A 25,765-nucleotide genomic window follows, 5' to 3' on the forward strand; every position below is an offset into this window, starting at 1 on the left:
GGTCTGACCACTTATTTCATTTGCTTGCTTTCAGTGCGAGTCATTTTTAGGTCAAGCCTAGGCAGCACATGCATTGTATCTTCGATTTTCCCTTTCCGTCATTTCTGTCTTTGCCTGTTGTTGTTACAGTTTAAGAATCGTAGTTTTAGCCTGCCTGTGATTGGATATTTTGTCATGTTTTGTGTTTTAAACTTGTGTTTTTTCCTGCCCATGATTGCTTTCATTTAACGTGTTGAATTGTGGGATTTTCAGTCCAAACTCTGTCGTTTTTCCCTCTCATTGCTGATGACTTCCAGTTTTCTCTCCAAATTTCTCCTTTGCTATGTGCTAAGAACTGTATGTTAAAACAGTGCACCCCAGCTACCATTTTGTGTTCACAAGCCAGAGAAACCAGCCCCCTCCCCCAGCAACAGGGATATTGTACATCAGAGGATGCTTCTGTGAGCTGTTTAAACTGTGTTTACTAGGGACTGTGCACTTCTTTTTTTGGCCAGTAGAGGGAGTAACGTTTTATTCAAATAGTATTGTTAGATTTCAAGTTGGTGAGGCCTTTACCTGCAGAGGTCCAGCGTGTAGATTGAGCTTGTTTGTCTCCTAGGAGATTCTGAACAGGAAAAGCAGCTTCCCAGCCTTCCTCCCCAGGCCAGCAGACCCAGGACTGGGGAATGACTATTCAACTACCAGGCAACTCTGAGCCGTCCCCTCACACTAGCCCAGGCCCCTTAAGGCCTTGCTGGGTGCTCCCCAAATCATTCTCCTTCATCTTGTGAGTTGCAGCCTCCGTGTGCCCCCGATTGCAGTCCAGGAAGTGGTAAGGAGGCAGGCTAGTGCTGTCTATTCCCCAAAACAAAAGTTTAAAAAAAAACGATTTTCCCTTTCTGGGATTTCTGTCTGTCTTTTTCCGTGGTTGTTACAGTTTAAAAATTGTAGTTTTAACCTGCCTGTGATTGTATATTTCATCACCTGTTTTGTGTTTTAAACTTGTGGTTTTTCCTGCCCATGATTGCTTTCATTTAACGTGTTGAATTGTGGGATTTGCCGTCCAAACTCTGTAGTTTTTCCCTCTCATTGCTGATGACTTTCAGTTTTCCCTCCAAACTTCTGTATGTTAAAACAGTGCACCCCCAGCCACCATTTTGTGTTCACAAGCTAGTGAAACGAGCCCCCCTCCCCCCCCCAGCAACAGGGATATTCTACATCAGAGGGTGCTTCTGTGAGCTGTTTAAACTGTGTTTACTAGGGACTGTGCACTTCTTTTTTTGGCCAGTAGAGGTAGTAAAGTTTTATTCAAACAGTATTGTTAGATTTCAAGTTAGTGAGGCCTTTACATGCAGAAGTCCAAAGTGTGGATTGAGCCTGTCTGTCTCCTAGGAGATTCTGAACAGGAAAAGCAGCTTCCAACTCTCTGGCCAGCAAACCTTGTCTGAGGTCGCTGGGACTTTATATGGTCTGATATTGTTTGGTACATGTGTACACTGATTGGTGGTTGTATCTGATGTTTCTATTGGATTAGGGTTAATGTCCTCATTAGTTGGGTATTTGAGTGTTCTGATTGGTTTCTGGGTCTGTGATTCAATCAATGTAGAGTTGGGGCTAGGGTTAGGATTTCTATTGGAAGTAGGGACTAGGGTTTCCTGTGTTATTGGTTGTTCGCACTAGGGTGGGACTAGGGCTAGACCTTTAATTGGAAGTAGCTATTAAAGCTTCTGTTGTGATTGGTTGCTGGACTTGTTGTGGGACTAAGAGTAGAGTTAGGCTTTCTATTGGCAGTAGGGACTAGGGCTTCCTGTGCCATTGGTTGCTTTGACTTGGGTTGGGACTACTGGTAGGGCTAGGGCCTCTATTGGATGTAGAGTTCAGGGTTTTTGAACTGATTGGGTGCTTGGACTAGGGCTAAGATTGGCTGTAAGGTCCTGGTCTCCTATTGGTTCTAGATTTTTATCTAGATTGTGATTAGATAGTGTTAGGGCTAGGGTTCCCATTGGCTGACGGGGTCACCTGATTACTAGGGCTATAAAAGGACAGGGTTAGGGCGTCTCAGCCCGGCCGTCGAGGCTAAGAGCAGAGAGGGCAAGGGCTGTTGCCTGTTTGAGCCTGTTAAGGGCAGAGAGAGCAAGGGCAGTAGCCTGTTTGAGCCTGTTAAGGGCAGAGAGGACAAGGGCAGTTGCCTGTTTGAGCCTGTTCGAGACTGACCAGGACCAGGGCCAGAAAAGCTGCCCAATATACATACCTCCTTTATGCATCTATATACTTTCAATGTATTTATGGATCTATATATGTATCGCTTTCTTCTAATTTAGCATTTCCAATGCACTTCCCTATTTCTCAGCCTATACTTCGCTCAAAATATCCTCTACATCCACTCTCTCATTTAACCCAAAACCCATACCACTGCTATGATCCCCAAAATAACCCTTTCTAGACTCTCTCCTACTCTACCCCTCCTTGCATCATCTTACACCTCTTTTACTATACTGATCCCCAAAACAAACCTTTCTAAACTCTTCCCTCTTTTCTACCCCTCCCCAACCCTTCTTAATCCAAATAACTGACTAACATATCCACCACTAAAATTACTTTTATGTTTCACCATACTAATTCAACACTAATCCTGATGGGTTCCAGAGCAGCGTGCTACTTGCGCTTCAAAACCCCATCATGGGTAGCAAGCGCTATATAAATACGAACCTCTTTCCCTTTACTATCCCGTCACCTACCCTTCTCTACCCAAATAACTGAATAACGTATCCACTACTCAAATTATTTCATATTTTACTATACTAATTTTCAACACTAATCCTTTATGAGTTTAGGAGTGGCGTGCTACTCGCCAGAAAAGCACTTCAACATCCCTCAGGGGTAACAAATGCTATATGAATGCAAACCTTTCTTCCCTTTTTATTCCTCCGCTATCCTTCTCACTCCAAATAACTGGCTAATATCCACCACTGAAATTACTTTCATACTTCACCATATTAATTCACCACTAATCCTTTATGGGCTTCTTGAATAGCATGTTTCAACACCCCATCATGGGTAACAAGCGCTATATAAATATAAACCTTTTTTCCCTCCTCTTTCCTTCTGCTATCATTCCAAATCCAAATAACTGACTAACCTATCTACCACTCAAATTGTACTTGCATGTTTCACTATACTAATTCAACACTAATCCGATATGTTTCCCGGAGTAGCGTGCTACCCACCGAAAAAGCGCTTTGACGCCTCGTCAGGAGTAGTAAGTGCTATATAGATGCAATTGCAATACAATACAATACATATGATCCCCACAATTCCATATCTCACTCCCCCATACATGTCACCAGTCAGTGAATGAGTTGAACCATCAACTAACAAATACACACTAGCCAAAATGTAGGCACTACTGCTGATGTTGCCAGTGATGTTTGCACTCTCATGTCATTATATAACCAGTGCTTACCAATGAGAACTGTTGAAAAGTCACTGCATGTACTGTGAACTCTATGCCATGTCACATGCACTACGGCCACCATTTAACGAGAGACAGTAGGGAACATCACTCCTCAAACAAGCAAGCCCAGTTGCCTGTATGGTACAATTGTTACTCAGAGTTATTGAGAACATGAGATGATTGCTCACTTCGCTTAGCCAGGTGTCTGCTCAAAACCAGAGAACTGGATGTGGACAAGACTCTATTGTGCTCCAGGTTAGCAAGACAATGGCCACAGCACAGCAGCATGCACATACCACCACACTTACATAAACAATGGCTTATCTTGTGTGTGGCACGTGGGGCACCACCAATATGGTTGGTAAAATGCCTGTCTGTAATACTCCAATTGGCAATATGACATGTATTACTCTGTCCAGAACTCTCCCCTTTGTCGCTGCTGTTGGGCTTTCAACTGTCCATCAAGGTCCGGATAGGCCAAGACCAGTATGCAGGCCATCAAGGGGGTCAGGGTCAGGCAGGTGCCCCTTCCACTTTGGGAGGACTTCCCCAGCTGGACCTGCACGATCTTCCGGGTCCAACATTGTAGGTCCTCTGACCTCTTTCTGCAGTGGACACTACGCAGATTGTAGACCCACCAGGATCTGCACCTTCCAGGGGATGGCTCTCTGAATGGCCTTCTTCTGATGGGTGTTTACCTGTATGAATACAATAGATGTAGAAATAGTTTGTAACTGGAAGTTTGAGGATAACTGTCAGCTTGATACACATTACGTTGTCATTTAGCATAAGCCTTTATCACGTGTCAACCTATTACATGTGTTCATGTCACATGGTAAGGAAACTACTAAAGCATGGATATACACTTTTGTGGTCATCTCATGACTAATCTCAACCCTGGTCACTACCTACACTGACTGAGGCAGCCCACTGTAGGCCAGTACCATCCTACATGGAATGTGATGTGAGGTACCTTGACACACAACACACCATTTTTACCTTCTGAAGGGTAAACTACCTATGCATGACTGTCTAGACACCATTACTGCCATGGGCCATTGCATTGATGGGTAGGGTCCATATAGGTGAAACCCATAGTGTAAACAACATCCTAAGAGTAAGTTCACAATACAGGGGCTGGTATGTGTGACACAGAAAGCTAGTGAGATCTCTAGGGGCTGTGTGGACATGTGGACTACTATTTGAATAGCCTAAATACACCACTTTTACCATAGCAGATGATTCACTGTTCTAAATCTAATCAAAAGTAAATTACTATCTACACTTATTAGAAAAGTGTCAACAAACCTTTGTAAGTAAGGGGAAAGTCATTAGTGACAGACACACATTGATACTGGGGGTCAATAGAAAGAAGTATCAGGGAAGGTGGTCACCTCAGTCAGCATACCTCATATTATCCATGTACATCTATCAGGGTTACTAGTGCTACAGACAACTCTATCTGGGAACATCCATGGATCAGCAGGTCTACAGGGACATTACTCTGTGCATCAGGTCTCCTGCCACAGCCAGGCCTTGCTCTCTGCTGGCTTAGGCTCCTTGTCTCATGTGAAGCTCATATTTACACCAATTCAATACAGAAAAGTGAAACTTCTGCCCATTTCATATGTGAACCCTATGGTTGCGTGGCACTCTGAAGGGTTCGGTGAAGTATAGCTACCTCCCAGACAACTGTTTTACAAAGTCTGATGTAGGCTGAGTGATCAGTGGGATGGTACATTTGGCTAACATCATCCTCATATGCTTATAACAGTATACAGACATGGCTCATGGTATGAAGCCTACACATAACAATGCACATATACCAAGATTTGATAACTAATTGTAGCTACTTTGAATTTGACCCTTGCATTGAGATATGAATGTAACAAAAGTGGAAATCACCCGTATCACTCATTACATTGGTGGTCTTCTCTAGACAAAGTTCAGGGCACCATAATCAATTACAAGTGTCCCCTATGTAAGGGCCACAAAATGTATGTAAGCAACACAATGCTTACACTTTGACACTCAGAGTCACATTGTAGCCTATGGGAATAGTAAGGAAGCATTGAAATGAAGCTAAATATGTATTTGAGAAACGTACCTGTTACTCTGGTGAGCCATCGAGCTTGAATACAGGGGAAGTAACTTGTCTATGGCTGTGACCGCCGTCCATGTGATTGCCCACTGCACGGTCGACTACCAGCGGTGGTGTACTTTCAACATGTCCTATTAGCTAGGTCAGGCATCCACCATGTTAGTGGTTGGGAAAACTGTATTGGTGACAGTTAAGTGTGTCATCACCGCAACAAATGAGGGCAAACATGTTTACATTTGAAATGCTCCATTACCATGTCATGTCCAGTGCAAAAATGCATCTGTGTAGTGTATTACTGTGCACCTAGGTAAAATGTGCATGACACACTGTACATCGTGGTTGGCAGTATTTCACATGGAAAGTTATGCTACCTTCTAAATTTTCTCAATTGATGATGTGCACAGTTATGTTATAGACCTGTGAAGGCCACCTTGGGGATGACTGGTGGATGTTTAAGATTTCACAATGATGTTGTAAAATGTGTAATGCTTCATGATGCATTAATGTTCAGAGACCTGCCTTTTGCCTTACTCCTCCAATATGTTACTCTGCACACTGTGACCAATATGCATATTTGTGTTACTCCACACATAGGTACCCAGGGTGAGGGAGGAGAAGTCAAGCTCCGCTGTACTGCCAATTTCCAGACCTACACACCATGGAAGAGCGACATGTTAACCAGTAGTTCCGTCTGAATTGTCAAGCAATCCTGGGTTTATGTCATCAGTTGGAGCATGACCTCCTACCTCAAATCAATAATCCTACATCAATACCACCACTTGTGCAGTAGCAACATCTTTTTGTAGTTGGCCCTGAAGAATGCCGGTGCAGTTTCACCTTCGGCAGAAACATGTTGGCCTAATTCATAACACAGCAAAGCATCACAGTGATTTTTTCACACTGTTATACACTTCTTTTTAATCTGACGTCTTGGTGAATATCTTCATTAAAAACAATTTTCTTTGCCTCGACCGTCATTTTATATCACTTATTCTTTATTCCCTGTTTTGCACTGCACTTTTTCAGCACCACTCAGTGGCACGGACACTTTTACAAGATGAACCAGTAGTGTGTGATGTCTGGCCAATTCACTGGGCTTGGACTCACCACCCTGGTTAGACGTCCTACATGACGAGGCTCCGCCAGATGGGTGGGCTGATAGGATATCTAACACATATCTGTGTCTTGTGACCATTTGGCCTGGTTCAGTGCAATCCAAAAGGGTCACTTCATTAGGACCTCATAGACTCAGCTACGTCGTTAACAGACCTTCCGACTCTTTATGTTTGTTGTACTTTGATTAGGGGTATAGAGTTTGGTAGGTCTATAAATATAGTCCCCTTGACCCTCCTCAACCTTTGTTTTCTAGAGCGACATGTTAACCAGTAGTTCCGTCTGAATTGTCAAGCAATCCTGGGTTTATGTCATCAGTTGGAGCATGACCTCCTACCTCAAATCAATAATCCTACATCAATACCACCACTTGTTAAACTCATGTCTGTTTTGCATATTTTGGCCACAGTCTAATTTTAATTTACTGTCGCTATTTCAGGTGAAATGTCAGAACCTATGTTCAGTCGGGTGCCCACAGCGGTGCTAGAAGCCACTTCAGAGACTAGTGATCAGCTACATCTACTTCCACAGATGTGAGGATTTAGCCACTGAGAAGGCAGATTTCTATAGATTTGGCCACATTCCCACATGTAACGGATTGATGGCCCCCATATTGCCTTAGTACCACCACAAGCCAGCAAGCAAGTTTACCGGGACAGGAAGCACTTCCATTCTAACAACTTTCAAGTTCCCTGCTTACCTGATATGTACATCTCAAACGTTCGTGCCTAGATCCCAGGATCTACACATGATTCCTTCATACTGCAGAACAGCACCATACCCCAGTTGATGTCTACCGGAGAGGGCCTGGCTTGTAGGTAAGTGTGATTTGTCCTAACGCTCTGTGGAAAATGTCAGGTAGTATGATCTGAAAGTGTGTAGGTAAATGTTTCACTTCTGTCTATCTGCCATCCAGGAGACTCAGCATTACCTAACAGGTCATGGTTGATGACACAGCTGAGGAATCTTACAATGCTAGGGGAAGTCCGCTTCAAAGGAAGAACACAGCGGCTAGTGGAGTGGGCTTTTGAGGCACTGAGAGCCAGATTCAGATGTCTGGAAAAGACTGGGTGAGCCCTCCTCTACTCATCCAGGAAGGTATGTAAGATCACTGTGGGCTGCTGCAAAATCCACAACATGGCCCTGCAATGGAACATACCTTACTTCGCAGATGATGGAGGCCATGAAGGCCTACCACGTGGGGACCCTGATATGCCAAATGAAGATGATAGTGGTGATGAGGAAGGAGCAGACTTGCCTCAAGATCTCATCCGAAACTAATTCTCCTGAATGTATGTATGGTTTGATGTGATGACTGACTATTCTTGCAACTCTTGAAGTGAGGTTGTGAGGAGGATGTTAATGCTACATTCTAGGAATAGATGGGCCTGGAAATATCTGGAGAAAGGTGTACGTTTTATAAGTGTAGCTTTGTTCAACTGTAAATGTTGTCTTGGACTGTGTTCTCTATAAGCTGACAATGTTATGTGTGCCATATCTATGTTTTCTTAGCTAATCTCTCTGTGCTGGTCTGTTTTAGGTACCTTCACCATTACCATGGACATTTCAGATTTGTGACATTAGCAGGTATATGATGCTGTTCAGACATATGAAGTGGACTTGGAGTGGTCCTGGAAATGTCTATAACAGATTTTGGATATACGACCTGGAACCAAGTCAGCTTAACCAGCGTTAGGGTATAAGTTACCTGATTTCCATTGGTCTGGTTCCTTGCTGTATGTTGGTCCTAATGCAATATGTGGCCATTATGTGCTCCAACACAATGTTGTGTTGTACCCAAGTCATGCTATCCTCCCTTCACATTGGCTAATTCCTCATTGTTTATGAACTGGATGTAGCTGTTGATGTGTCTCCTTATTGTAGGCAAAAGTGATTGTGGCACATCACTGACATTTGTTTGGGCTTTTCTCCCAGATGCAAGCAACACTGGATTGGAATTACCCTTTGGTAAGATACTAACATGCGTCTGTTCATTTGATGTAGGATTTCTTTTGTGTGGGAGGCATTATGGCTCCTGCTGATGTTGTAGACCTAATGTATTGTTACCTATTGTTTTGGAGTTTGTCAGATGTATCTCCTCCTTCCATATTGTGAAATTCTGCAACTGAATATGTGATCACTGACACAGTTTAACTGAATTGTGTCTTATTTGCTATGTTTCTGACAACATGCCAGGCTATAATTCGAACAACGGAATTAAGATGTTCTCAGACCAGACACTTGTATGTAGGTGTTGTTGTGACATGGCAGTGATCCTGAGTTGGACATTGCTTACATACAACATATCCATGCTTCAAGGAGTCCCTAGTTTTGACATTGCAAAGTTCACATGGTAATACATTCTCATTGTTATATGTGAGAATTTCAACAGGAGACAATCATTTAGTGGCGTGTGTTTTTAATGAAGTGCACAAGGATAAGATCAAGAAAATAACTTAAAACTACACAGTGCAAATAAAAAGTTAAGTCTTCAGTCATTGTGCATGAAACCATTGTAGAGGAGTCCAAATGGTCAGAAGTCCAAAGTTCAACCTCCCCCTTCCATCAGATACTGAAAACTGTACAGGAACAGTCCAAAATGTGAATGTGTAGCAGACACACAGGAGGACATTAGGGGCTAAGTTTCTTCCTGGCAATGCTGGGTGTCTTGCCTTCCTGAGCTTCTGGATTTTTAGATGGACGTCCCTTCTTCTTCTGCCAGCGAGGGGATCCAGAGCTGCTGAGACTAGGGGTTGCATGCAGGCGTGTCGTCCTCTGACAGGGTCTCCCTTCATGAGGCTGCAGGAGATGTTGATGGCCTTGGTGTCCTTTTACAGAAGAGGTACATGTAGGTGGAAAAGCACTGCAGAGGTTGGGTCCTGTTCTTCCATGACTGGGGTGGTGATAGCTGGCTCAGAATGCACGACTGGGGGGATAGGATGAGACTGACTGTGCTAGGTGCACAGTTTCGGCGGGCGATGTTTGACTGTGTTGTTGCAGCTGTGGTGGTAGGTGTTATTGTGGCCACAGTGAGCCACACTTTTGGCGTCTACCCAGGCTGACTAGATGGGCCTGGACCATCATCCACGTCCACCTCTTCAGTAGCTTTGTCATCACTGAGTGCTTCATCCTGGGCTGGAGTGGCACTCTGTTCGGTTTCTACCCTCTGTGCAGGTGCAGTGGCAGATTGACCTGTTAGGAAATAGAGAACATTGTTAATGGTGGAGGTAAGGTATCTACATCCAGGTTGTTTGTGTCAAAGTAAATAGGGACTTAGAATGGAACAAATGAGATAGAGATTAGTATTGTCATCTGTTTGCGGAAAGCTGAAGTTGGTTACTAGACATTTGTAGACAATCAATAGATGTAGTTGATTTTCTCAGCTCATTAGGTGTGCAGATATGTGGAATTTTGGCTTTGGGGATAGACATTATATCTTCAAAACTCTGCTACAAAAACGGCGAAGTCGTAACGTTAATTTGTCCATTCCAAGGCGTAGTTGTGTCTAATACGGGCAGTTGTCTTAATGGCTCACACATATCAGGGGTACGCCATTGGTATGGTGTCACTCATGCCATCAATAGTTTCATTTGATGAGACCATGATGCCATCAAGCAAAGTATTAAGGCTTATATCTCAGTGAAGCATTGTCTGTACATTGCACAGTTCATGACTAGTGAAGATCAGTAGTGACATGGCAGACACGTGAGAAGGGGCAAAAGGAGTCTAGCATTTTGGTTAGAGTTCCATTCACAGGGCCTCATGGTAGTTGTAGTCACTTCAATCTCACTTTAGCACCACTTGGCATATGGTAAGCTGCGTCTTGTGTGAAGATTAGCAGTAACATGGCAGATAAGTGGGAAGGGGCAAAAGGAGTCTAGCATTTTGGTTAGAGTTCCTATAAGAGGGCCTTATTGTAGTTGTAGTCACTTCAATCTCACTTTAGCACCACTTGACATGTGGTAAGCTGCATGATGTGTGAAGCACTTTAGCAGCACCTGAGATATGATAATTTTCATGACTAGTGAAGATTAGTAGTGACATGGCAGATAAGTGAGAAGGGCTAAAAGGAGCCTAGAAATTTGGTTAGAGTTCAAGTCACAAGGCCTCATGGTAGTTGTAGTCACCTCAATCTCAATTTAGGAACACTTGACAAATGGTTAATAGACCGTACTTGTTTGCAAAATGTATTCAGGATGGACCAGTCTTTTAAATATTGACTCATATCATGGGGCCTTGAAATTTCAATTTTCTAGATCTCCACTTACAGACAGCATTGCAATATGAGGCATATCCTTTAGTTTGATATATGTGGTATATGCAACAATACTCATCGACATTACTAAACCAATTTATCAGATACTTTGAATATTGCATGTTATGAAAGTAGATATAGAACACAAGATAGAGAGCACTATATGTCTGCGGTTGGTGCTTTGATCTTTTAGTCATTCATTTTCATTAAAAACTTTCTAAATTCATAATGCTGGTCCTACTTATTGGATTTTTGTTGTTTTGGTGTCAAATAATTTATTAAAATAGACTCTGTTTTTCTAAATGAGTTTTTTATTTTGCTTGTGCTTCACCTTTAATATTATGTGTGTGCTGCTGCATAAATACTTTACACAGGACCTCTAAGATAAGCCTGACTACTTTTTGTGCCAAGCTACCCATGGTTTAGCACAAGTTAATTTGGTGACTTTTTGTGGTTCACCCTGCTGGGAATTGTGGCAGTTGCTTGAGCAGGAGTCAGACCCAAGTCAGTCAACAACCGAATTTGTCACACCCAGAATTTGTTGCCCCGGAGCCAAATATGCAGATACTCCAAATTCACAAAAACAATACATACGCAGATTCATGGGATTTGTGACAATTATTGGGGTTTTTTTTGGTGTGCAGCAGTATCTATCTTTCTGGAATCTCCTCTCTTTGCCCTCCAGGTCTCCCTGAAACCAGAGGATTCTTACCTTCTTTAGTATTTGTGCTCTGACGCTTTTGCCCAGGATGCAGGTCTGTAATGGCAGCAGTTAAAAAAGGTTTTCAGCTTTATCCAGATTAATAGCTTTCTCATATTTAAGGACCTTTCAATGATTTGCAATCCACAGTAGACCAAGGAAAGCAGTGCTCCCATATCCAAGCATTTTTTTTTTACTTTTTGCAAATTTTGATCGACAGATTTAGAGAATTCGAAGTGGTGGCCCAACTGGCATTATTTCTATAAACATTTGACCTTAATTCATTCTTAGCTTTTTAGTCTTGTCAAAAAACTCACTGACTCAATTTTGACAAAAAGAAAGAAAGAATAATGAATTAGAACTGTTCCGGTGACCTTGCCAAATTGTGCTGCACATTCATGCAATGGTTTTTGAAGTGGGTGCGGCAGTTTTTCCATTTTGAAATAACCAGCGACGGCTCGTGGAGGGAGTTACGGTGGGGCAGGAGGGTGGGGAGGGGGAGGGGCAGGGTGGAGGTTGCTAAAAACCGGCATATGGATAATTGCAGGTAAGTAAACAATTTAATTAATAAAACGAATTTCGTAGTGCGCCTTGCATCGCAAAATGCAATGCAGTGCGAGCTACGAAATTCGTTTTATTAAATAAATTGTTTACTTACCTGCAATTATCCATATGCCGGTTTTAACAACCTTCACCCTGCCCCTCCCCCTCCCCACCCTCCTGCCCCACCGTAACTCCCTCCACGAGCCGTCGCTGGAAATAACTACGAGTGATAGAATTTTTAAGAACCCGACAAAAATTGGGTCCTCTTGACAGAACGTAGTGGAACTAATCAGGACCAAGGCAATGTGTATAAATAAACACTTAAGGAAAGTTTTATCAAGTTTTGTAATCACAGAAATCTATTAATATTTAAATATAAACACGAGTCTCTCTTACTGATGGAGTAATGTATTGGTGTTTCCATGGAAAGAACCTAATTTGGAAGAAGTGGGGTTTTATATATTGAACCAGCGGACATGTTCTGGGAGAGAGAGCAATTTGAAATTGTGTACAATAGCAAAATAGGAAGAAGAGGGATCAAATTGCTGGATCAGTGGTTTGATGAGTGGGAGGAGTCATTTTAAACTAAAGATGTGTTGCTCTTTGAAGACCTGAATCTTTTGCCCCTTTCTGTATTAGGTGGATACTTACACTTGTATTTTAACTCAAGTCATAAAGTATCCCAAACGGCATCTTTAAATGCTTGCCATGGGAGTCACACTAGTCCCCAGGACCAGGTTACTGGCAAAGAGGATGCATTCACTTGGGAGTTTTATAAAGACCATGTCCCAACCACGCCTTAATTTACAGTAAACCTTTAAATCTTATGAAAGTCTCATAATTGTTTGTATGGGTACTTGAAATCTATTGGAAATTGGCAGGATACCCACAATGTCCTTGCAGGATCCTGCATAAATTCTGGATACATGTTTATTTACTTACTCTAAATTGGACAAGAAGCAAGACTAGTACTTAACCAGGTAGGTCCTTCCTAGGCACCCAGCTATAGAGTTATTTTGCATTGTGCTCTTGGTGTGCAGTATCATATGCCATCCATTCTCGGTTCCAGATTAAAATGCGATTTTGAATTGTACAGACAATAAGATGCAGCCTATCAGTCCCTAATATGAGCTGTTATGGGAAAAGAAAAAAAATGAGAGTGTCATATGAAACACAAAACAATAGCGCCCCGTAACGAGTTCTGAGAGGATTTTTCAGGGAGGATCTTGTATCTTTTTAATTTTATAATTACCTATCTAATATATGTATAGTCAACATTCAATTTTCTTTTGAGAGATACAGCTCCTTAGCTAGCACAAGTGCATTCATATATCTGCCTGCACATTATCTAAAGTAGTCCTTTCCTCCCCACATGTACAGGGGATTTGTTAGGCATTCCGCACCAGTAGCCTTTGCTCAAATGAAGTAGCTAGTGATTGTGCTATTCATCCTGTTAACTTAAGTGTGCCTTTATTGGAACTATTAGAACTTGTTTTTTAACCCCAAGATGTCTGCCACTGTTGTGAGGGTTTTCCCTTAGCATTGACAGCTTCCGATATATGCATCATTTCCACAGCATTCTTGTGTGATCGAGTAGTAATGAATGACAAAATGGGTTTATTCACCTCCGAACATAATTTAACGAGTATCGGAGACTGAAATTGTAATCTCAGAGTTGTAACTATAGGGGACTGCTAAATTGTGGCAGAAAATATCTGAGGCTACAAAATGAAAGAATTGACTGTTTGCAGGTACAGGATCCCAGAACACTGGCCTGCCTCAGCTTGTTCACGCTGGCTTTCTTATTTGCACCTGGCAACAACAACCTAAACCCCTACTGAGCTAGATATTATCTCCCCATAGGAGGGCTGCATGGACAAAGTGACCAAGTGGCAGTGCCGCTCTGTCACTGTGCTATTATATCGTGGCCTACTTCCTCTCCTCTGTGTAGGATTCTGCAAATTGTCAACATGCATGCTGTAGGATTCAGGTGTGCTTCATTATCTTATACACTCTTTTTTTTTTTTTTTTTAGAATTTTTTATTGAAGTCTTGGATAAGCTAAATCGAAACATACAATGACAAATCATATACTAACCATAATGTACACATACCTCCCATATTCCGGAGCCACAACTATGACCATCTCAAAAAAGATTAAAGAGAGAAGAGGAAAACCAACATAGTCAGAATAAATCACTTAAAATTGAAATAAGAACCCCAGATTTTCTCAAATTTCCGAATCGCACCAACTCTTTTAGCATACAGTTGCTCACTATTTCTGACCTTTTGCATTTTATAACGCCATTCATGTACGTTAGGGCAATATTGCAAACACCAATTTTGAAGAATTAACGATCTCGCTACAGCCATAGCAATGTATATTAGTTGAACTAGTTGCCCTTCTAACATCAATTCCGGATCAAATCCATACAAAATCAGTTTATGATTAACCGCGATTGAGATTTTACACTGGTTTTGCATAAATGCAAATATTTCTTCCCAGAAAGGTACAATTTTAGAGCATTGAGCAACAACATGAGACCAATTAGCAGGATTATGATGCAGACACCTATAACAATTGGAAGAGCAATTAGGATACATTTTACTAACCCTTGCCGGAGTGTAATACAGAAGCCATTTACTAAAAAACAGCATTCTGCGCCAATTGGCACCTCTTAGTACAGAAAAGTTCAGCACATTGATTCTTTTCCATACCGCAGGAGTTAGTACCAAATTTTCCTGCCCTAGCCACTTATTACTTGCTTTAAGACATAAGTCCGGATCCCTATTCGCGGTTAAGCGACGTTTCCACTCCCCCGGTTTTCTTTCTTGTATTAAAAAAAATAATTCATTAACTAATGGCACAGGGGAAAAAAGGAGTGAGGGATCTAATTGGAGCAGCACTCCATAAATCAGCTTATACGATCCCAGCATTAAGAAATTCCCTTGAACCCGGGATGTCATATCTGCCATCGTAATCCAAGCGTTATCTTCCATATAATCGCTTAGCTTCATAAACCCTATCCTCTGCCATTTTTCTAGGAGATCCATGCTAATATCCACTCCGAAGAAAGAAAAGACGGAGCTAAGGGACGAAAATGTATTGAGGAATGGAAGGGAGTACCTCTTTAGGAGTGCTGTACGTCTCTTAAAAAACCAGTGCAGCACCTTATACCTGACTGTTTTTGGTGATTTAAATAATTGAAGCGGGGAGGGAATCTGAGTTTCTTTACAGATCAAATCAAAAAAAAAATTTATAAAAAGTTGCTGATTGTTGTCCTTAAATCTATTCATAAATTGAGCCAAATATGCATTATAATAATCTTTAAGATTGGGAAGGGCAAGCCCTCCTTGTTCCTTATCTTCGAATAAAGTATTCAGAGAAATTCGAGGCGTCTTTTTTGCCCAGATAAAAGAGGAAAACATAGATTCAACCTTGGAAAAAAAAAATCCAGGCAAAGCACAAGATATGGTTGAAAATAAAAAATTGAATAAAGGAAGGACCGACATCTTGATTAATGCAACACGACCCATAATGGTCAAAGGTAAAGAATTCCATCTTTCAAACATTGCTCGCACCTTTTGCAGCATTGGTACAAAATTCAGACTATAAAGATCGGCAACTGAGGAAGAGAACAAAACACCCAAATATCTTTTCGGTTTGTTATTAATGCATGAACTTAAATCGGGATGAATTACAGGGTTGATACCCCCGCAGACTAGAATTTCGTTTTTTTTTTTATTTATCCGATAGCCCCCCAAGGCCTCAAACTCTTCAAATATTTGGAGTGCATGAGATTGACATTGCATTTCGGGCTTAATTAACAAAATTATATCGTCTGCGTAGAGTTTAATTTTAGGCATCAAATTAATAGGGGGGAATAGGAGAGGAGCTTTCCTAATTGCAGTTGCTAAAGGTTCGATGAAGAAAGCAAACAATATCGGAGAAAGTGGACAGCCTTGTCTAGTACCGCGTTTAACCGATACTAGTCCCACCGACTCAGCATTAATAATAATATTGGCCCGAGCCCCTGAGTAAAGACTCCGAATCAAATTAATAATTACTTCTGGGATGCCAAAATGCTGTAAAATAATAAAAAGTGTCTCCCAAACCACCAAATCAAAAGCTTTTTCGGCATCAAATAATAAGATTAAAGCGGGGACCTTATGTGATTCAAAAAAATCCAAAGCCTCTGTTAAAAAGTGAGTGTTAGTCAACAGTTGCCGACCGGCAACAAAACCATTCTGGTCTGCGTGGATCAAATCTGAAGAAAAAGAATTAAAACGTGTAGATAGTAGTTTAGTGGTGGTTTTGTAATCTGTATTCAGTAACGTGATGGGTCTACCTATCATCGAGGCTTGGTGTGTGTCAGACTGAGGGGTGCTGCGCTGGAGTTCCACGCCTCCTCGTAGCCGGAGTTCCTGTTCCTGACTCCTCCCTCACCTCACGGGCGATGGCGATGCAGCGAGGCGTCTCTGTTGGCGTTTTCGCATGAAGCAGCTACCTGAGGAATGGCCGTTTTTCTTGCTTTCACCGGAGCTTTAGCACAGAGCAGAGCGTGGATTGAGCTGAATGTGTGAAGCTCTTCCTGAAGAGAAACGATAAGGATAACGATAAGGAGCAGTAAAAGGCATGAGGTGAGCGGCGTCTCATCTCTACGATCTCTTATGATCTGCGCTGTTACAGGATACAAAGTAACGATCGGCTGGATACTTATTAACTTTTGGGCTTTTGATATTTGAGCGGGCAGAAGATTGTGCAGAAGATTGTGCTGGCTGATGTTTCTCTGCTTGCCTCGCACTACCCGGTAGGACTCTGCTTGCTGTGTAAAAGACTCTCTCTGCTGACGATAAGTGTGCAGCGGCTGCAGTTTGGGGGGTCTGCATGCTCTAAGAAGCGGGAAGGACAGAGAGACAATTGAAGCTTTCTGGTTAAAAGCTTTTGTTCTCCCATTTAAACAATTTTCGGGAGGTATCCCATACTGCTGTTGGCTTCCTAGTGCAGTGTTGGAGAAAACTTTATTGGTTTTTTGGTGGGATGGGCAAACAATTAAATGCCCGCGCCAAAGCGCGAATCAGACGCCAGCAATTAAAGGATGATATTGCCGCTCAAAAAAATGCCGATACAGGTGCTGGGAAAGAAGATTCGCTGGTTGATATCTCTGGAACCTCGGGTGACGAGGAGGAGGAGACGACGGATTCTGTTTTTCCTAATCCGATTCGACTGACGCCGTTGAAAACCCCGTCTCAAGAGCAAAAAGATTCAACACATGATGTAAATGGGAGTGAGATGAGCAAGGCGTTGGATAATTGCTTGCAGCCTGGGGCTTCCAAAGGTGGGGGGTCAGGGGTTGCCCCTAAAGTTGCCCCTAAAGTTACTAAAAATTTCCCATTATTTGTGAAAAAAACGGATAATTCAATGCCCGCCCCTTCTCTATCCGTGGGTTTTAGCTCAAGCCCTACGGGCTTACCAGAAGGAACGGTGGAAGGAGGGGGTGGTTCCAGTCTACCCACCATGATAAATGGGGTCAAAACTCTCCCCTCGCTGGACTTAACAGGCTCGCAAGAAAGTAATCTCATACAAGACGAAGTCTCACCCCAGATGGATCTCATAGTCTCTTCTCTCCCTGGAGTGCAAAGCCCGATTTTAGGAATGGAGACTGAGACCACAGGAGAATTCCAGATCTCGGTTAAAGACATGCTTAATATGATACTATGCGAGGTGAGGGAGATGAAGCAGTCCCAACGGTCCGATCAGGCCCTTATCAATCAAAGGCTAGACAAAATTGAAGAATCAATCTCCTCTTTTCCTGTTCGGCTACAAGAAGCGGAGACTAGGATTTCGGGCCTAGAGGATCATATGAGTGAAGTTAGAAAAGAGGTTACATCCCTTACCAAAACCTCTAAGTCACTTGAGCTAAAATTGGATGAAATGGAAAACTATAATAGGAGGTCGAACCTCAGAATCGTGGGAGTTCCCGAGAAAATCGAGGGCTCTGACATGAAACAGTGGCTTACCTCCTTTTTTCTACAGGAGGTCATTCCAGAATTCAAAGGAGACTTAACAATTACACGCGCCCATCGTGTCCCTGCACAGCCGTTTCCTAACTCCTCTTTACCGCGGACCATTCTTGTTAATTTTGCAGATATCAGAGTTAAAGAAACTATCCTCTCGAAAGCTTTTAAGCAGAGGCAATTTTCTGTTAATCCTTCCACTAAATGCCGGATCTTTTCGGATATGTCTGCCGCTGCGGCTAGGAGGAGGAAGGAATTTGTAAAAATGTTGCAACTGTTTAAAGATAGGGGCGCTCAAGCCATGATCGCTCAGCAATCAAAATTGAAAGTTTTGGTAAAGGGTAAATTTCATCTATTTGCGGATATCGATGAAGCACAGGGGCTGTTACGTATGATCTCTCAGGATCAATGAACTATGGCCGCGAGACTGTCTGTTGAATTCTAGCGCTGGGCGCATTTCTTGCTTCTTTAATTTATTTATTTCTTTCTGTTCCATGTACTATTGAAATTTGCCGGATGGCAGGATATGTTCTTTTTTTTTTCTTCTTATGTTTCCTTTTGTGAGAGGGAGGGAGAGGGCAGGACTGGACTCATAGGAAGGTTAAGGGGTGCTAATTCAAGGCACCTTAAGGGTAGGGGTGGTTCCGCATGGCCGGCGTGGGGGAAGGGCCATAAAGGAAGGGGGGATTAGAGGGGTTGAGGGGGGGAGGGGAGGGCGGCAGGGGGCACGAAGTCAAAAAATGAAGTCTTGGATGTTTGTTTATAAATCACTTGTGTATAGTTGGAAGGCTAAGAATGCTATGAATACTAGATTGGTATATTTGTTGCAATGTGGGGTATTTAAACGGTTTACTACCTGCTTTGGAGCCTGGGAGTGGGTTAATTTCTGTGTTGATTTTCTATTATGGGGGTGAAAATTATTTCCTTCAACGTAAATGGCTTAAACAATAGGAAAAAAATGAGAGCAATAGAACTATGGACTAAAACGCAACAACCTGATGTGATTCTATTACAGGAGACCCATATATCTATGTCAAAAATTGAGGAATTCCCTATGTTCAAAAGTTGGGCTTCCTGTAGAGTATTCTCTTCATGTTCAGAGTCACAGAGGGGAGTTGCGTTATTTGTTAGTAAAAAATTAGAGGCCCAGATCGGTCAGGTGGAGCAAGGGGGGTCGGGCCGATGGTGCTGGGCCACATGTATGATTCCAAATAGAATTAATCCAGTCACGTTAGTCAGTTTCTATGCTCCAACAGAGGATAGACCAGAGATATATGAAGAGCTTTTTCATTCTTTGTTGATGGCCAAGGGTGAGATCATTATTGGTGGGGATTTTAATATTACAATGAACAGAGAGCTGGATTCATCCAGCAGGTCGAAGACTCAATTCAAGCCTAAATCCCTAAGGTCCATTAGGAATAATATGTCATTATTTAACCTGTGGGACCCTTGGCGCAATCAAAATCCGGACAAAAGAGAATATACCTGCTGGTCAGGCAGATTTAAATCCTCCTCTCTAATTGATTTTTTTCTGATTTCACGTCAGATCATTTTTTCCAAACAGACGTTGCTCCATAACGGCTTTTCGGATCATGCAATGATTATGATGGAAGTGGGATTGGGGGATAGGGTAAGAGCCCCCAAACGTTGGGTCTTTAATAAAAAATATTTAACTGATGACACTTGGGTGGCGTCTATTAAAACTGAGATAGTAGACTTCCTCTCTCGGAATATGGGAACTGCCCCCCATAACTATGTTTGGGACTCTCTTAAGGCCTATATTCGTGGCCTGGTGATTGGTAGAGATGCAGCCGATCTCTCCGTAGTTAAGAAAAATAATAGATCTCTCCAACAAAAGATTCAGGCCCTGACTGTACTCCGCCAACAAAATTCGGCCAGATCGGTTCAAGATCAATTAAACGCGGCCAAAAGAGAGCTTTCTCAGGAGCTCTATAATCAGAGTGACGAGAATTTTCGTAAGAGCTCACAAAAAATATATGAAGAGAGTAATTTTACCGGTAAACTCCTGGCGTGGCAGGCCAGAGAGCAAGCCTCGTCTAATCTCATACATTCTCTACATTCTCCAGACACTTTTAGAGATACATCGGTTCCAGCTGAAATTGGAGAAATAATGTTAGCACACTATAAGAGGATCTATAATACTCAATCAATGATAGATCATCAAAAATTATTGAAATATCTGGAAAAGTATTCTCTTCCCACTCTTTCTCTTATAGATCAAGTTAGTATGGCCACTCCATTTACTAGAGAGGAAGTAGAGAAAGTAGTCCAACAGCTCCCATTAGGGAAAGCTGCTGGCCCTGATGGGTTTCCTTCAGAGTTTTTTAAAGTATTTTTTAGTTCCTTCGCAGATTTTTTTGTCCAATTATTAAACTGTATGCTGTCTGGTGGATCCGTCCCGGATTCTTTTAGGGAAGGAACAGTAGTAAGTTTTCTTAAAAAGGGTAAACCCCCCAAGGATCCGAACTCTTACAGACCCATCACGTTACTGAATACAGATTACAAAACCACCACTAAACTACTATCTACACGTTTTAATTCTTTTTCTTCAGATTTGATCCACGCATTATCTTATACACTCAACTGAAGAACGGAAGTTTGTATGAGCGAGACAAACTCAGTCTTACTTTCAAACTTCTTCAGCTTTGGGAGCTCTGATCAGTAAACTGAACGCAGCCGGAGTACCATATTAAGATGGACACACATTCTCTGAACACACCCAGAGCTAGGACATCACCAAACTACCTACTAAGGGGCATGCTTACAGGCCCCTGCGCCACCAGAGTGTCACTTTTGTTGATGCTCCGGTGGTGCACAATGCTTCACCATATTTACAAGGCCACTCATTTCATGGCCGTATAAATATGGCTCCCTTTCACACATTAATCTGCATGAAAGGAGTGTTTCACAACTGTTGCTGTGGGTGTTTCTACACAACACCCATAGATTTCGAAGGATATTTACAAGGTTTTGTGAATCTGGAAATGCGTCAGATTCTAGCACCTCCCCAGGGGAGGCATTATAGTGGAACAATGAGGAGACATACCTTTATTTCACCACACTATTTGCTCATTCTATTTGTGCTGCATTCTGCAACACACATAGCAGGAAGAAAATATCAACAATTATTGTTTTTGTGCGGGAATGTGTCTCTTCCTGCACAAAAGCAATCATCCCTGCAATGCAAACACCCTTGCACCATGGTGCAAGGTTGCCTGCATTTTTGTGCTACACAGCCAATTGTGCGCCAGCACAGACGAAAGCACTGGGATGCATGGTATTGCTGTAAATGCGATGTATGCCTGCACTTTCCTAATGACGCAGTTTGGCACAGCCAGATGGTTTGCAGCACATCACTGTATCATTTTCTAGTAGATATGCCCCTCATTGTGAAAAGAAAAGCAAGGCAGTAAGCTTTTTCCATCTATGCATCTACGATCTGTAACAACATCCTAAGTATTCATCAGTGCATTCAAAACACTGCTCCAGGTTAGAAAATAATTGAAAACACACCTCTTTAAAGAGCTCAATATCACAATCCATGAACACCCAGCAATCCATCTATCTATCCTTCCCTTGTAGAGTGTTTTGCTGCCTTTTGGAAGGGTTTGCTCTGTAGAAGTAACACATACATACATACATGGGCAGCAGGTCTCCAGTATGACAAATATTTATCCATCAATGTGCCTTTTTTTGCAGGGAAAAACTTTGCAGAAAAAAATAGCTCACCCATGCCCACTTCTTTTTCACTGATATTTAGTGGCAGCCAATGTCAGGTGATAATCTTCCTAAAATTTGTGACGGAGGAGAAGCAATTGGTGAACCATTGCGGCTGAGTCCAAAATGGATCTAAATGGCTCTTAAAGGCACATTTGGGATGTGCTGTTTCTAACACATCCTAAATACGCTGCTTCTTGCTTCTTGCAAAAAGTCTTTGAGGATTGCAAACTGAGGGCCAGATTTATCATAGGATTTCGTTGCCCTTGCAGCACGCAAGGACAACGCAATCCTTGAATCAGATTTACCAAGCCACCCAGGGCCACCGTCCACTGACCGGCGTTGTTTGATAAACTGGAGTCACGAAAGGCAGCGCAATCACTGTCTTCTGTTACTCTTCACTGAGAAGGCGTTACATGGGTGGAGATTGTGTGTTTCCACGCATCCACTAATGCATTTGGCATTTAACATTACTGGTAAAACTGGGAATGTGACAAAATTGTACTCCTTCCCAATGGATGATCAACGAGGAGAAATATCTTCATTTCTCCTTGTTGTTTCCTCTTTCTAATTGTGCTGGATTCTGCAACACACTTAGAAAGAGGAAAGAGCCTCTGTTTGGTTTTGTGCCAAGGTCCCTTCCTGCACAAAGCAATCCTGCCGGCAACGTAGGCACCCTTGTACTATGGTGCAAGTGTCCCTGCATCGTGCTAGGCAGCCACAAGTGCGCCAGCAAAATGCGGGAGCAGTAATTCGCTGTATCTTGATTGATTTGGCATAATTCTCCCCTCTCCATTTGATACGGTACAGCAAGTTGTCCTGCTGTGCTGCTCTGAGGCAAATTTTGATAAATCTGGGCCTGAGTTTGCACCTGGGCGAAGTCAGGAGCTTTTTTGCTGCAAAGTTTGACCAGTCAAAAAACTTTCTTTTACACTTGGTTTCAGGCCTCTAATCCCACAACGAGCAATATGAGGTAAAGACTTCAAAGAATGCATTAAGCAATTTACACAGTAATGAAACGTTTGATATTATGCTTCTCAAGTTACCTCAAATAATATTTTCTGAAACTTCACGACGGAGTCTTTAAATACCCGAATTTCAAGATTCCATCAAACTTTAATGTCGCGAAAATCAGCTCCCTTTCACTGCAGCCATGATCATTTTTTGCATTTTTCACAACGTGAGCTGCCCGATTATAAGAGTTTCTTAATCCTGTTTCAGCCAAAACAGTTTTCTTCCACACAATAAGTATCCAGGGGGCATATTACCAAGCAATAGCGATAATTATCGCTATTGCTTGGTTAGAGACAAAAATTTACCGCTGAGCTGCGGCGATTTTTACCTCAAATAAACCTTGGTATTATCAAGGTTTATCGCAAATGCGATAAAAATCCCTGCAATGCATGAATATCGCTGAAAAGTCCGCGATATTCATACATTACCGAGCTAATGCTCTGAGCCATGTTATCCACCTCCCACTGGATAACATGGCTAAGAACTGCTCAGGGTAGGTGTTAGCTTTTGGAGATATTCGCGCTTAGCGCGAATATCTCCAAAAGTTGGTAATAGGAGATAGCGATGTTAGCGACTGTTTTCAGTCTCTAACATCTTGGCACGCCCACTTTGCATGTCATTAGTGATAAATATCACTGACATGCAAAGTGGGGCCCAAGATGGTCGCTATCTCCTACTAGCTGTCGCTATCTGGTGTTAGCGACAGCTAGGTAATAGGAAGATAATTTTATCTCCGCTTTCTTGGCTTTTAAAGCCAAAAAAGCGGAGATAAACCCCCTTGATAATATGCCCCCAGATGCTTATGGGCACATATCTATCCGTGAAAAGCATTTGGAACTATGTCTGGTAAACTGGCTAGAATTTAGGCAGGAAAGCATATGGAAAAAGGTGCTATAGTATCATGTTTGCCATGTGAATCCTCATTCCACATGTGAAAATTCAGAGTAGCCCGATAAAGATACGGTAATACCATCTGTACCTTATTGGTAATAACTTGTGCGTTATTACCATGTCTTATTACCAGACCACTTGTAATCGGGCACCCAGTGGTCGGATTTAGGAAAATAAGCCTGCCTGAAAGCCACCAGCCATCAGGATTTCCTGCAGGATTTTCACACCCAGAACTCCCTTTGCATGTCAGGGCCAGTGGTGTTTCTGTATTCCTTCCTGTGTTATGGATTTCTCTCCTCTGTCCTGGTCAGAAGGCCTTTTCTGTCTACAAAAAGGTATACATCCAGACACATCTGTTTACGAATACAAGTATGCATTTTGTGCATTTCGACGATGGATTTACACTTTGTAAATTTGGATCCGCAAATGTAGCTCAATTTAGCTAAATTGAGCTAAGCTCAATTTAGGTGCCCTGGCGTATTTGAGAATCAGACTCTATGGGGCATATTACCAAGCATAAGTGATAATTATCGCTATGCTTGGTTAGCGGCAATAATTTTATCGCCGTGCTTTGCCTATTTTTATCGCTTAGGAGCCTTGCTATTATCAAGGTTTAACTCCTAAGCGATAGAAATCGGCCGAAATGCAAGAATATTGCTGAAAAGTCAGCGATATTCATGCATTACCGAGCTAACGCTCTTAGCCATGTTATTCACCTACCATTGGATAACATGGCTAAGAACTGCTCAGGGCTGGCGTTAGCTTTTGGAGATATTCGCGCTTAGCGCGAATATTTCTAAAAGTTGGTAATCGGAGATAGCGATGATAGCGACTGTTTCCAGTCGCTAACATCTTGGCACGCCCACTTTGCATGTCATTAGCGATAAATATCGCTGGCATGCAAAGTGGGCCCCAAAAATGCCCGCTGTCACCTACAAGCTGTCGCTAACTGGTGTTAGCGACAGCTTGGTAATAGGGCGATGAAATTATAGCTGTATTAGCGGGAAAAAGTCCTGCTAATACGGCGATAATGGCCGTGGTGCCTTTGGAGTATAGGAAAAAAAGACATTGAACATTTACACAGATCTTAAAAATAATCATTGCTATAACATTGGAAGATTTGTGTAGGTATGATGAGCGATGACAATAATACATTTTCATAGTGGTCTTTCTCTTAGCGCCTTCTGTACGCAATTGTGGCACGCTACAAAAATTGTAAGATAACATCACATATAACAAATTCCTACACTCAGTGTGTTGCAATATATGTCTAATCAGAATACTCTAAATTGTGTCTAGCTGGTCCAGCATGCGTCGTTGTGGAGTATTTGCGCATTACTTGGCTGGAGTTGTGAGTGAATCCACCGGTGAAAGGCGGTGGAGCGTAACGCTCCAGGAATGAACACATAGTTTGCTCTCCTCCAGACAGGTAATGTCTCACCAGTCCGTTTTGAATTGCTGGCTTATCATGCCTCTGTCATATTTATATCCCTAAGAGCAATGTAAGGAAATAAAAAAATCTTGCAGTGATACATTACAGTTCTAGGCATATATTTTATATGCCCTTAATAAACTCTGCTTTCTCATATTTCTTAGGGAATGGGGGATTTTTTTGCGATGTTATGCTCTTGAAATTACAGCATGTTTTATAATAAAGGCAACACAAATGAATATATTATGAAAAAGGCGCAGTAAAACTCAGTTAAAAATATTTCATAAATATAAATAGTGTGTTTTTCTCTCCGCTGTGTTGTGATTTATAGATAGCTCGTCGGATATTGTAAACTAATGAATTGAAATCGAAAATGCATTATTCGTACTCATCTAATGATGAAATTGTAGTTGTTGGAGAGCTGGGTCTTGACTCGTGAACTCGAATTAATTTAATAGTAAAAGAGCCTGAACACCATGTAAAGATATTTTGGAAACATCAGTCTCATATTCGTAGGAAGTAGATCTC

The sequence above is a fragment of the Lissotriton vulgaris genome, chromosome 4_1, assembly GCF_964263255.1.
Source record: "Lissotriton vulgaris chromosome 4_1, aLisVul1.2, whole genome shotgun sequence".
Classification (NCBI taxonomy): Eukaryota; Metazoa; Chordata; class Amphibia; order Caudata; family Salamandridae; genus Lissotriton; species Lissotriton vulgaris.